The sequence below is a fragment of the Lampetra planeri genome, chromosome 39, assembly GCF_965212315.1.
Source record: "Lampetra planeri chromosome 39, kcLamPlan1.2.h2, whole genome shotgun sequence".
Taxonomy (NCBI): Eukaryota; Metazoa; Chordata; class Hyperoartia; order Petromyzontiformes; family Petromyzontidae; genus Lampetra; species Lampetra planeri.
The window spans coordinates 10,337,906-10,347,987 of NC_136145.1; positions in this window are offsets into that span (position 1 = coordinate 10,337,906).

Consider the following 10,082-nt stretch of genomic DNA (forward strand, 5'->3'; position numbering starts at 1 on the left):
TCGGGAGACGTCGGCACCGTCAGCCATCGGTGTCAGGATGCAGAGGGCTAGCGGGCTGTGGAAGGCTAGCTGCAGAGCGGAGCAGCAGTGAGGCTGCAGAGCGGAGCAGCAGTGTGGCTGCAGGGCGGAGCAGCAGTGAGGCTGCAGAACGGAGCAGCAGGGTGGCTGTGGAGTGATCGTCGGAGGAGACGCGGGCCTGAGCGAGGACGCCGTGTGAGCGAGATTTATACGAACCCAAATAAAGGACAAGGAGATCGACACTGAGAAAGAGTCCTTTATTACACACGCACTGTACACCGGGAATTAATCCGCCGCGAGCGCTGGTGAGAAGCTGAAAAATTAATTTGGCGGGCGCACGAAGAAGCCAAACTGATCGCTGAGATTCAACGTTTTGAGATTCAAGGCTGATATGTTTCATTTCGCCCCGTTCCTCCGCCATCCTTTCTTGTTTACCAACCCCAGCCACCGAGCCAAACCCACCCCCACCCCCTTTAAGAGTATTCCGAGAGGAATCTCGCGAGCCGTGGGTGGTCCAGAGCTCATTTGCATGAGATGGAGACTTTATTTGTTTTTATTGCTGCGGACTGACAGGGGTGGAAGAAGCAGTTCCAGGGCCCGTAGCTCTTCTATTAAACCAAACAATTTTTATTTTACTTTACGAGGTGAGGCCCACTGAGCTATGTAGCTTTTGTCAGAAATGACCTGGCTATCACAAATGATAGCTCAACGAAGATGGCTTATCAAGTGGAAATTTATAGCGGTAGCCAAATAATATAAACGCGTGACCATGATTCTAAATGTGGAGAGAAAAACCGGAGGACCCGGAGAAAAATCCACGCGGCCACGAAGAGAGAGACACGCAAACTCCAAATATACAGGGTCGGTATCGAACCTATGTGCCTACTGCATACCAGGTGAGGAATTGTGAACAGGAAATCTAATCTCGTTAAAAATTGTCCACAAAAACGCAGCCGAAAAATTCGAAGCTGTAAAAAATCAGCCATCGGCGCAGGCGCAGGGGGACTCGTTGCCAACGAGAAAATGCCCCCACGCAGCCATTCGCAATGGCCGTTAAAAAGAAAGATTATGAAATATTAACGGGAATTAATGCGAAGCGAAAGTGGCAACGTTAACCACCAGACTTTGCATTTTTTTCTCTCTCTCTCGTCACCCATCCCATAAAATGTCAATCGGCGTTCGACATTTGCGACTTATTTGCTCTTTGTTGTCCGCGTCGCTTCCGTGCAATGTGCAGATCTGCCTCGTCCGCGACGCTTCCCTCTCGACGGCCCCGTTGAGCACGACGGGCGTCGTCAGCAGCGCGCTGCCGAGACGAAGAAAAAGAAGAAGAAAAAATCCACGCGGATTGTTGGCAGCGGAGCGCCCATCTCAACCCCTCTGATTCCTCCCGACAAAGCGTCCGGCATCGACGAGGGCGACAGCCACTCTCGTGCGAGATGAAGCGGTGAAATGAGACCCACGAGCGCAGCGCACAGCAGCGCGGCAGAGCAACGCGTGGGCTCCACCGCCTCGCGCAGTATACCCTGGGGGGGCGGTGGGCTTGTTTCGTCTGGGTCACCCACTGACGTGCACCAGGCTTACGCAAGCGAGCCGGGCAACGTTCAGCGAGAGCTTTTTTCTTCTTCGTCCTCTTCTGGCTGGCGAGCACTGTGGAGTCCCGCGGAGGTTCCAAATAGAAGCCTCACCGACGACCCCGCAGTTGCCCCGCACGGCTTTGATCTGCCAACAAAACTAACGGTGCTCCATCCACCGCTTCAGAACAGCAACCGGTCGCTGCTGCGCCCCACACACCTCCTCCTCCTCCTCCACAGGTGGAGAATTAAAGGCAACCCACACGGTGCGACTGCGGCCACCCGAACCAGACAATAGAATCACCGTATCGTGAACCACTGCATCATCTGACGCCCGCTCTCCGCCGCACTAGGCAGTATTAGTCGCGATACCCCCGAAGCTATCGCACGGCTCGCAGACTTGAACTTATACGTGAGGTTTGTACATACAGTACTTGCCATACGCGAGCAGCGTTGTTGATCACTGCGCTTCGCTCGGCATTATATTATTATTGTTGTTCTTCTTACGCTGGTTTACCCAGGTAAGCCTCGCTGACTCTCAAATGCCTTTTTAGGAGGGACCTGCCAAGCTTTTGCAGCATCTCCGATGGTGCAGTGTGTAAACATGAGCAGTGGGGAGACAAAGGCGTTCGGGCGTAGTGTTGTGCCACCCACTTCCTCGTGTGTTATGTTGGACTTCACAGGTGCTCGCTAACAACGCTTGCCGCAAGCATGTTGGCCTATATGGGGGATCTTTGGCTTTGGCATGTCTCCGTGCATGCTGTGTGTGTGCGTGTGTGAAGTTTTCAAGGTGGTCGTGCATGTCCGATTAGCACGGTTGGCTACGCGCGGTGCGAAAGAATTTGAAAATACAGTACATACTAAAAAACACTACTTTTTATTTCACCAGGAAAGGCACACTGAGCTACAGAACTCGCTTTCATAAGCGAACTAGCCACAAATGATCGCTCAACAAAGTGGCTTGTCACGTGGACATTTATCGAAGCCAAATACTCTAAACGAGCGACATTCTAAATACTCTTTGGTTCTTTCGGTAAAGTCACGTAGGTAGAAAATAAAATAGATCACGACGTTTCGATCGCAACACGAGCAATCGTCTTCAGGTGAAAAAACACAGCAGCGAAACTGCTGATACAGGCTGTTGTAGTGTATGGCAGTGTAGTGTATGATAGTGTAGTGTGTAGTGTATAGTGTAGTGTATAGTGTAGTGTATAGTGTAGTGTGTAGTAGTGTATAGTGTAGTGTGTAGTAGTGTATAGTGTAGTGTGTAGTAGTGTATAGTGTAGTGTGTAGTAGTGTATAGTGTAGTGTGTAGTAGTGTATAGTGTAGTGTGTAGTAGTGTATAGTGTAGTGTGTAGTAGTGTATAGTGTAGTGTGTAGTAGTGTATAGTGTAGTGTGTAGTAGTGTATAGTGTAGTGTGTAGTAGTGTATAGTGTAGTGTGTAGTAGTGTATAGTGTAGTGTGTAGTAGTGTATAGTGTAGTGTGTAGTAGTGTATAGTGTAGTGTGTAGTAGTGTATAGTGTAGTGTGTAGTAGTGTATAGTGTAGTGTGTAGTAGTGTATAGTGTAGTGTGTAGTAGTGTATAGTGTAGTGTGTAGTAGTGTATAGTGTAGTGTGTAGTAGTGTATAGTGTAGTGTGTAGTAGTGTATAGTGTAGTGTGTAGGAGTGTATAGTGTAGTGTGTAGTAGTGTATAGTGTAGTGTGTAGTAGTGTATAGTGTAGTGTGTAGTAGTGTATAGTGTAGTGTGTAGTAGTGTATAGTGTAGTGTGTAGTAGTGTATAGTGTAGTGTGTAGTAGTGTATAGTGTAGTGTGTAGTAGTGTATAGTGTAGTGTGTAGTAGTGTATAGTGTAGTGTGTAGTAGTGTATAGTGTAGTGTGTAGTAGTGTATAGTGTAGTGTGTAGTAGTGTATAGTGTAGTGTGTAGTAGTGTATAGTGTAGTGTGTAGTAGTGTATAGTGTAGTGTGTAGTAGTGTATAGTGTAGTGTGTAGTAGTGTATAGTGTAGTGTGTAGTAGTGTATAGTGTAGTGTGTAGTAGTGTATAGTGTAGTGTGTAGTAGTGTATAGTGTAGTGTGTAGTAGTGTATAGTGTAGTGTGTAGTAGTGTATAGTGTAGTGTGTAGTAGTGTATAGTGTAGTGTGTAGTAGTGTATAGTGTAGTGTGTAGTAGTGTATAGTGTAGTGTGTAGTAGTGTATAGTGTAGTGTGTAGTAGTGTATAGTGTAGTGTGTAGTAGTGTATAGTGTAGTGTGTAGTAGTGTATAGTGTAGTGTGTAGTAGTGTATAGTGTAGTGTGTAGTAGTGTATAGTGTAGTGTGTAGTAGTGTATAGTGTAGTGTGTAGTAGTGTATAGTGTAGTGTGTAGTAGTGTATAGTGTAGTGTGTAGGAGTGTATAGTGTAGTGTGTAGTAGTGTATAGTGTAGTGTGTAGTAGTGTATAGTGTAGTGTGTAGTAGTGTATAGTGTAGTGTGTAGGAGTAGAGAGTAGAACCCCTCTTAACGACCACCCCTGTTAAGAACTAATCGCTTAACGACAGGCATCCAGAGAGCCCAATGTGTAGTGTATAGTAGTGTAATGTGTAATGTATAGTAGTGTAGTGTATAGTAGTGTATGGTAGTGTAGTGTATAGTAGTGTAGTGTATAGTAGTGTAGTGCCTCCATAGAGCCTAATGTGTTCGCTTACCGACAATTCCCCTGTTAACGACGGGCTGTTGTAGGTACAGTAAATACTAATTAATGCATTGATTTACCGTGTTTCTTTTAATATTATGTGTTTATAATGGTGTTAGTATATTTATATATTAATATCCATTGTTTAAATATTATAAAGTGCGTTTTTTGGGTGCAAAAGGGGGTAACTCTCGATGGAACGATTGAAGCCTTTAACGCGCATTTTCTACACTCGCTTAACGACCAAATCACTTAGCGACCGGCTTCGTGGAACCAACGAACGTCGTTGGGAGGAGGGGGTCCTGCGGCACATTGCTACCGTCACCGTGAGAGGCCCCTCCGCGTGAGTCTGTCCTGAAGCGCGCGTGAGCGCCTGGCCGCCCGGGACATGGGCCGCTGCGGTCAAAGCCGAGTCGGGAACACCGCACGGATTCCGTGACGCTTCCCAAAACGCGGTTGTCGACAGAGTTGTTGAGTGAGCATCGTGGCAGGCACCACGGCTCGCAGCAGCTGTCAGGGCTAAACACTTTTGCTTATTTTGAGTCGAGGCATTTTTGGGGCATTAAAAGTATTATCCCCTTCTTCGATGTTGCTTGTTGTGTTTAGTTTGTTGCCCCCCCTCCCCGCACCTCCGATTATCACGGTTGACTACGTACGGTGCGGAAGAAGTTCAACATACAAATATATACATGTTCTCGGTTATCTCCAGGGCGAGTGAGTTCCTCTGAGCAACGCGAGTTGACCCTCCAGCCGCCTCCATACTCGGGGCATCTGAACGCGCGGTGTCGTGCCCCCCCTCCCCCCCTATCACCACCGCGTTACAGACAGACGGACGGATCCGCTGCATTTACACTTTCAATGTCAAGTTGACAAAACGTGAAACATCTCCGGAGCGATGAATCCGCGTGGTTTTTAATGAACGTAGCTCAACACGAGCCCAATACAGAGCACAAATTGCGCGCAAACTTCGCGAGCCACGTCCTCGAGCTGAGCGCCCGTCCTGTGGTTAGCGGCGGGGAGATCACGAGGCGCTCATTGCCTACGTGGGCAGGAGGACCGCGAGCGGGACGGAGGCGACGGGGGTGTGAATCTGCATCGTTACAATGAAAGTGAGGATCGGTGGAGCGCGTGAAGAAGAGCAACGAATGTGGCTGCGTCTCTTCGCTACCGGCGCGGGTGGGGGAGGTAGTGGGGGGGGATTCCGCGATGGAGACGTCTCGCTTGCTTGGCGCATTCACGACGGCCGTACGATCGATGTTTACGCACCGCTGCTGGCTCGCCCCGATGGGGGGGGTGGGGGGGGGTGCCCTCGACCCCGGAACCCACGAACCAACGCCGCTCATCGCAGCCGCAGCCGCGACGCAGTTGGGGTCCACGTGGCCGGAGCAGGAATTGGAGACGCCCCAGGCGACAATGACGTCGAGTGGCACTGGCGAGCGAGTGAGTGACAACGTTTTTTAATGGGGCTTTCTTCTCTTCACGTCCACACATCCTCTGTGGCTAGAGACCTCGTCAACAACACAGGGATCTGCCGCTGTCTCAGGGGGCAGTGAGAGATGGGGGTGGGGGTAGCTGCTCCAGTGGAAGTCGCTGATTCCTGCCTGTAGAACATACTTTGAGCGGGAACATCCCACTTCGTTTATAATGTAGGGAAACATATCACCGAAGATTTCGCATATTTTAATTACCTTCAAGCAGCGGTCACTAGGTCAGGTCCATGCACTGGTGGTGAGCATGAATCCATAAACTAAATTCAACATTTTAACATTTTCACCAGGTAAGACCCACTAAGCTACATAGCTCTGTTTCAGAAGCGACTTGGCCACAAATGATAGCTCAACGAAGTGGCTTATCATGTGGAAATTTATAGCAGGCAAATACTCTAAACGCGTGATGTTGATTCTAAATGTGGAGGGAAAAACCGGAGGACCCGGAGAAAAATCCATGCAACCACGGGGAGAGAGAGACATGCAATCTCCAAATATACAGCAGCAGGCGTCAGAGTGGAGATCGAACCGACGACCTCCTGCACACCAGGCGAGGTAGTTGACATCTCCTCGCCACCGTGGCGCGTGGTTGCCATGGGAATTAAATACGCGGGGTTGGGGGGGGGGTGCAGCTGAGCTGTGGCCCAGCGCCTGGACCCCTCGCGCCCCGCGGGCCCCAGTTCAGTCTCAGGCCCCTGCGCCGTCGATAGCGACGCCGGCGGCGTGAACGCGCGTGGGGTGGTGACACACGGAGCCAGCTTAAGGGGACAGCGCTGTCTGCTGAGGGCTTATTTACCTCCTTGCAGGGCTGCATAGCTGGGGGTGGGGGCGGGGCGGGGGTGGGGCAAGAGAGGCAATTTACCCCGGGGTCTCACACAAAAGAGGGTGGCCAGAATGGGATGGTGTTTTGTCGTGAATGAATGAGGCGCCCGCCCACCCAAGTGGCGTCCAGGCCCGCCCGGGCCTCCGCGTGGGCACGAGCCGTGTTCGAGCGACGCCCGATCCTGCCGCGTGAACCCCTTCGCCACGGAGTCGAGCGAGCGTCGGGTTGGGGTCGCCGCTCCCCCCACCCTCCCCCTGCTCTGGGCTGCTCCGTCACGCTGAGCCAGGAGAAATAAAGGCGGCAGGGCGGGTTGCAGGTGAATGACTGCGACACGGGGACGCGGGGACGCGTGTTTGTGTCTTATCTTAGCCTCGCTAGGAATAAAGACGGCGACGACAACAAAACATCGAATAAGAAAACTATTTTGGTCAGCGCCAGGGTCGTTCGTTATGATAAACATTTGTCTTGACTCCGAGCCAGGGGGGGGGGGGGGCACGCACGCGCACATCCTGGTGGCGTTCGCTCAGCCCGAATGCTCCGACGGTCTTCACTCAGCTTCTCCCCGATGAGACGGCTCAGAGCTTGGCTCGCCTGGCGCGTGTGCCGCTGACGTGCCGATGAGAAGGGCCGAGCCCAGGGGCGGCTGCGGAGCCGCGTGCGGTGGCTCTGTAAGGGCCGCTGCTTCGTGGCCTTACTCATCCAGGACCCACCGTCTCGTATTCACCACAGTGCACTGCGGCGCTTGCACTATTCATTCAAATGTTGACTTAAAGCTTTCGTGACTGCAGGAATTCATATTCTTGGGTCTTTCGGTAAAGTCACGTAGATAGGTTCAAAGAAAATAATGAAACAAAACAGACAATGCCGTTCGCAACACCGTAGTTTTCTGTTATTTTTGTTGATTTTCTTTTAACCTATCTACGTGATTTTACCGAAAGACCCAATAATAAAAATATTCAATGAGTTTTTACCGAATAAAAAAAAGGGATCTTCCTGTTATTTTGGTTGCTTAGCCAAAACTCGACTCAAGAAAAAATGTCTGTCCAATCAAATCGATCACAGAGCCGTGCACCTCTCTCACGCAGCTCCTGTGGCCTCAGTAGAAATTCCACATTCCCACGAGGAAGGGGTAAAGTACCTCCACAGGATGACCAGGTTAATTCCTAAGGTGGGTGTTGACTCATTATCCCTTGAAGATCGAATGGATACACTGGTCCCCACCGTAGGAATGTGGAATATGCTCTTCTGGTTCAGGGTAGATTGCTCATTTGAGTGGGGAGGAATGTTGATTTTGTAGATATACATCGTTGGTGTCAGACGGCGTGGCAGTAGTTAGCGCAATGCGCAATGAACCTGACCGCCTGAGATCAACTTTCGGCAATGGCTAACATCAGCGTCGAGAGAGATCTTTACCAATCCGCGATAATGAGCCTGGTGAAGTATGGTCCTCATCCAGCAGTGGAAGCTGGCGACCTGGCCGAGGAGAGACCATCTCCAACTCATTTTCCTCCCCCCTCTCTCCTTACTCAAGGCAAAGACAAAGTTCCTGAACAGACTTTGTGGCCAAGTGCTGTTAGAGAGCACCTATGAAGACCGGCACGGTACACGTGGGGGTGGGTGGCCAGAACCACGCCAGACCGCCTTTGTCTCCCCAGTGGCAATGTTTAAACACCACACCACGTACTCATTTGAGGCTGAGTCGACCTAGGGGATGCCCAGGACCGCTTCAGATAATCGTCACTGGTATTGGCCTTGAGCGGGGATCGAACCCGGCTTGCCAGATTCGTAGCACAGCGCGCTAACCGCTCCGCCACCGCTCCTCACTCACGCACACTCCTTGTTTACGGCGTTCGCATAAAAACGGCAAATATAAATTAAGAGTGCTACTTTTCTTCATACCACAAATGTAACGTGGTTTTATTCACGCGCCCTCGCTGTATGATTTGTGTCACGGACCAACGTCCCCATTGGTGACCCGGTCCCCGAAATCTGACGCCGAGCGCGGGGACCTCTCAAAGGCGTCACCTGGTGACGCGGCCATCGAAGGCCGCCACGGGCGTTCGGGGGACGGCCGTGAAGTCCCGAAGTTCGCGGCCGCCACTCGTCAACTTCGCACCTGAAAGAGGTGAAAGCGCTCTGCGGCGATGGCGAGTGATGTTGGCCGCTGGTCTGATCTTGACAGACGGGGGCTCTAAACGATTCAACAGTCGGCACGTGACAGCTGACGGCCGGAATAGCGGCGTCGTCACTGCGCGCGAGTCGGCCGTGCCAGAGAGGAGGCGGGCGAACCATGCGCGTGTGGCCTGCGCGAGCCGTGAGTATCGCGTGGGGAGCGGTCGTGCAGTGGTTAGCGCGCTGCGATACGAACCCGGCTACCCGAGTTCGATTCCCGCTCACGGTCAACACCAGTGACGATTATCTGAGCCGGTTCTGGGCCTCTCCTAGATCGATTCGGACTCAAATGGGTACCTGTTGCGGTGTGTAAATATCTTCACTCGGGAGACAAAGGCGGCCGGGCGTGGTTGTTGGCCACCCACCCCTTCGTGTGCCGTGCCGGCCTTCATAGGTGCTCGCTAACAACATGTGCGCTTAAGGTCTGTTAAGGCTTTACGGGGGATCTTTGTATTTGTATTAGTATGTGTGTCCGTGTCTGTGTGTGAATGCAATTATGTCTGTCTCTGCGATTGTCTCCGTGCCTGTGTTTGCTCAACTGTGCAGTGTGCGACCGAGGGAGTTGAGAGGGTCGGCGGTGGTGGTTGACGGCTGGAGAGAGAGAGGTTGGGGGCTGGATCGGACACTCAACAGCTGCTGCGACTTTGTGGCGCACCTCCACAGTTGCTAGGCAACCATCTACATCGTCAGATATTGATCTTCAGTCGTCTTCTCCGTCTTATCTCATCCATCGCACGTACATTTTGTTTTATATCGGGGGTCGTGACGTGACCCGGATTCACCGGCTTTACTGCACCTACGAAGACAACTATTTATTATTGTTTACTCCAAATTTTGGTTACATTTTATATGAGCAGGTAAGGCCCACTGAGCTGTGTAGCTCTTCTTCAGAAGCGACCTGGCATCACAAATTAATTATAGCTCAACGAAGTGACTCATCACGTGGACATTTATGGCAGGAAAATACCATAAATGCGCGTTGATTCTAAATGTAGAAGAAAAAACCCGGAGGACCCGGAGAAAAATCCATGCGACCACAGGGGGAGAGGTAGAACAAACTCGAAATATACAGCAGGCGTCAAGGTCGGGATCGAACCCACGATCCCTTGTATACTAGGCAAGGTAGTTAACATCTCGCCACCGTGGCACCAATAACTCCGTGGCCTTAAAGAGAACACGTATATAATTCGTGATGTTTTGGGCAATACTACTTATTCAGAGCACATAACTGGCCCAGAAGGGAGACGGGGTGGATAATAATCGGAGTTGGAGACCACACTTTGCACCGTGGCGGCCTCGTCAAAATGACATCAACAAATTTCTTTCCGATG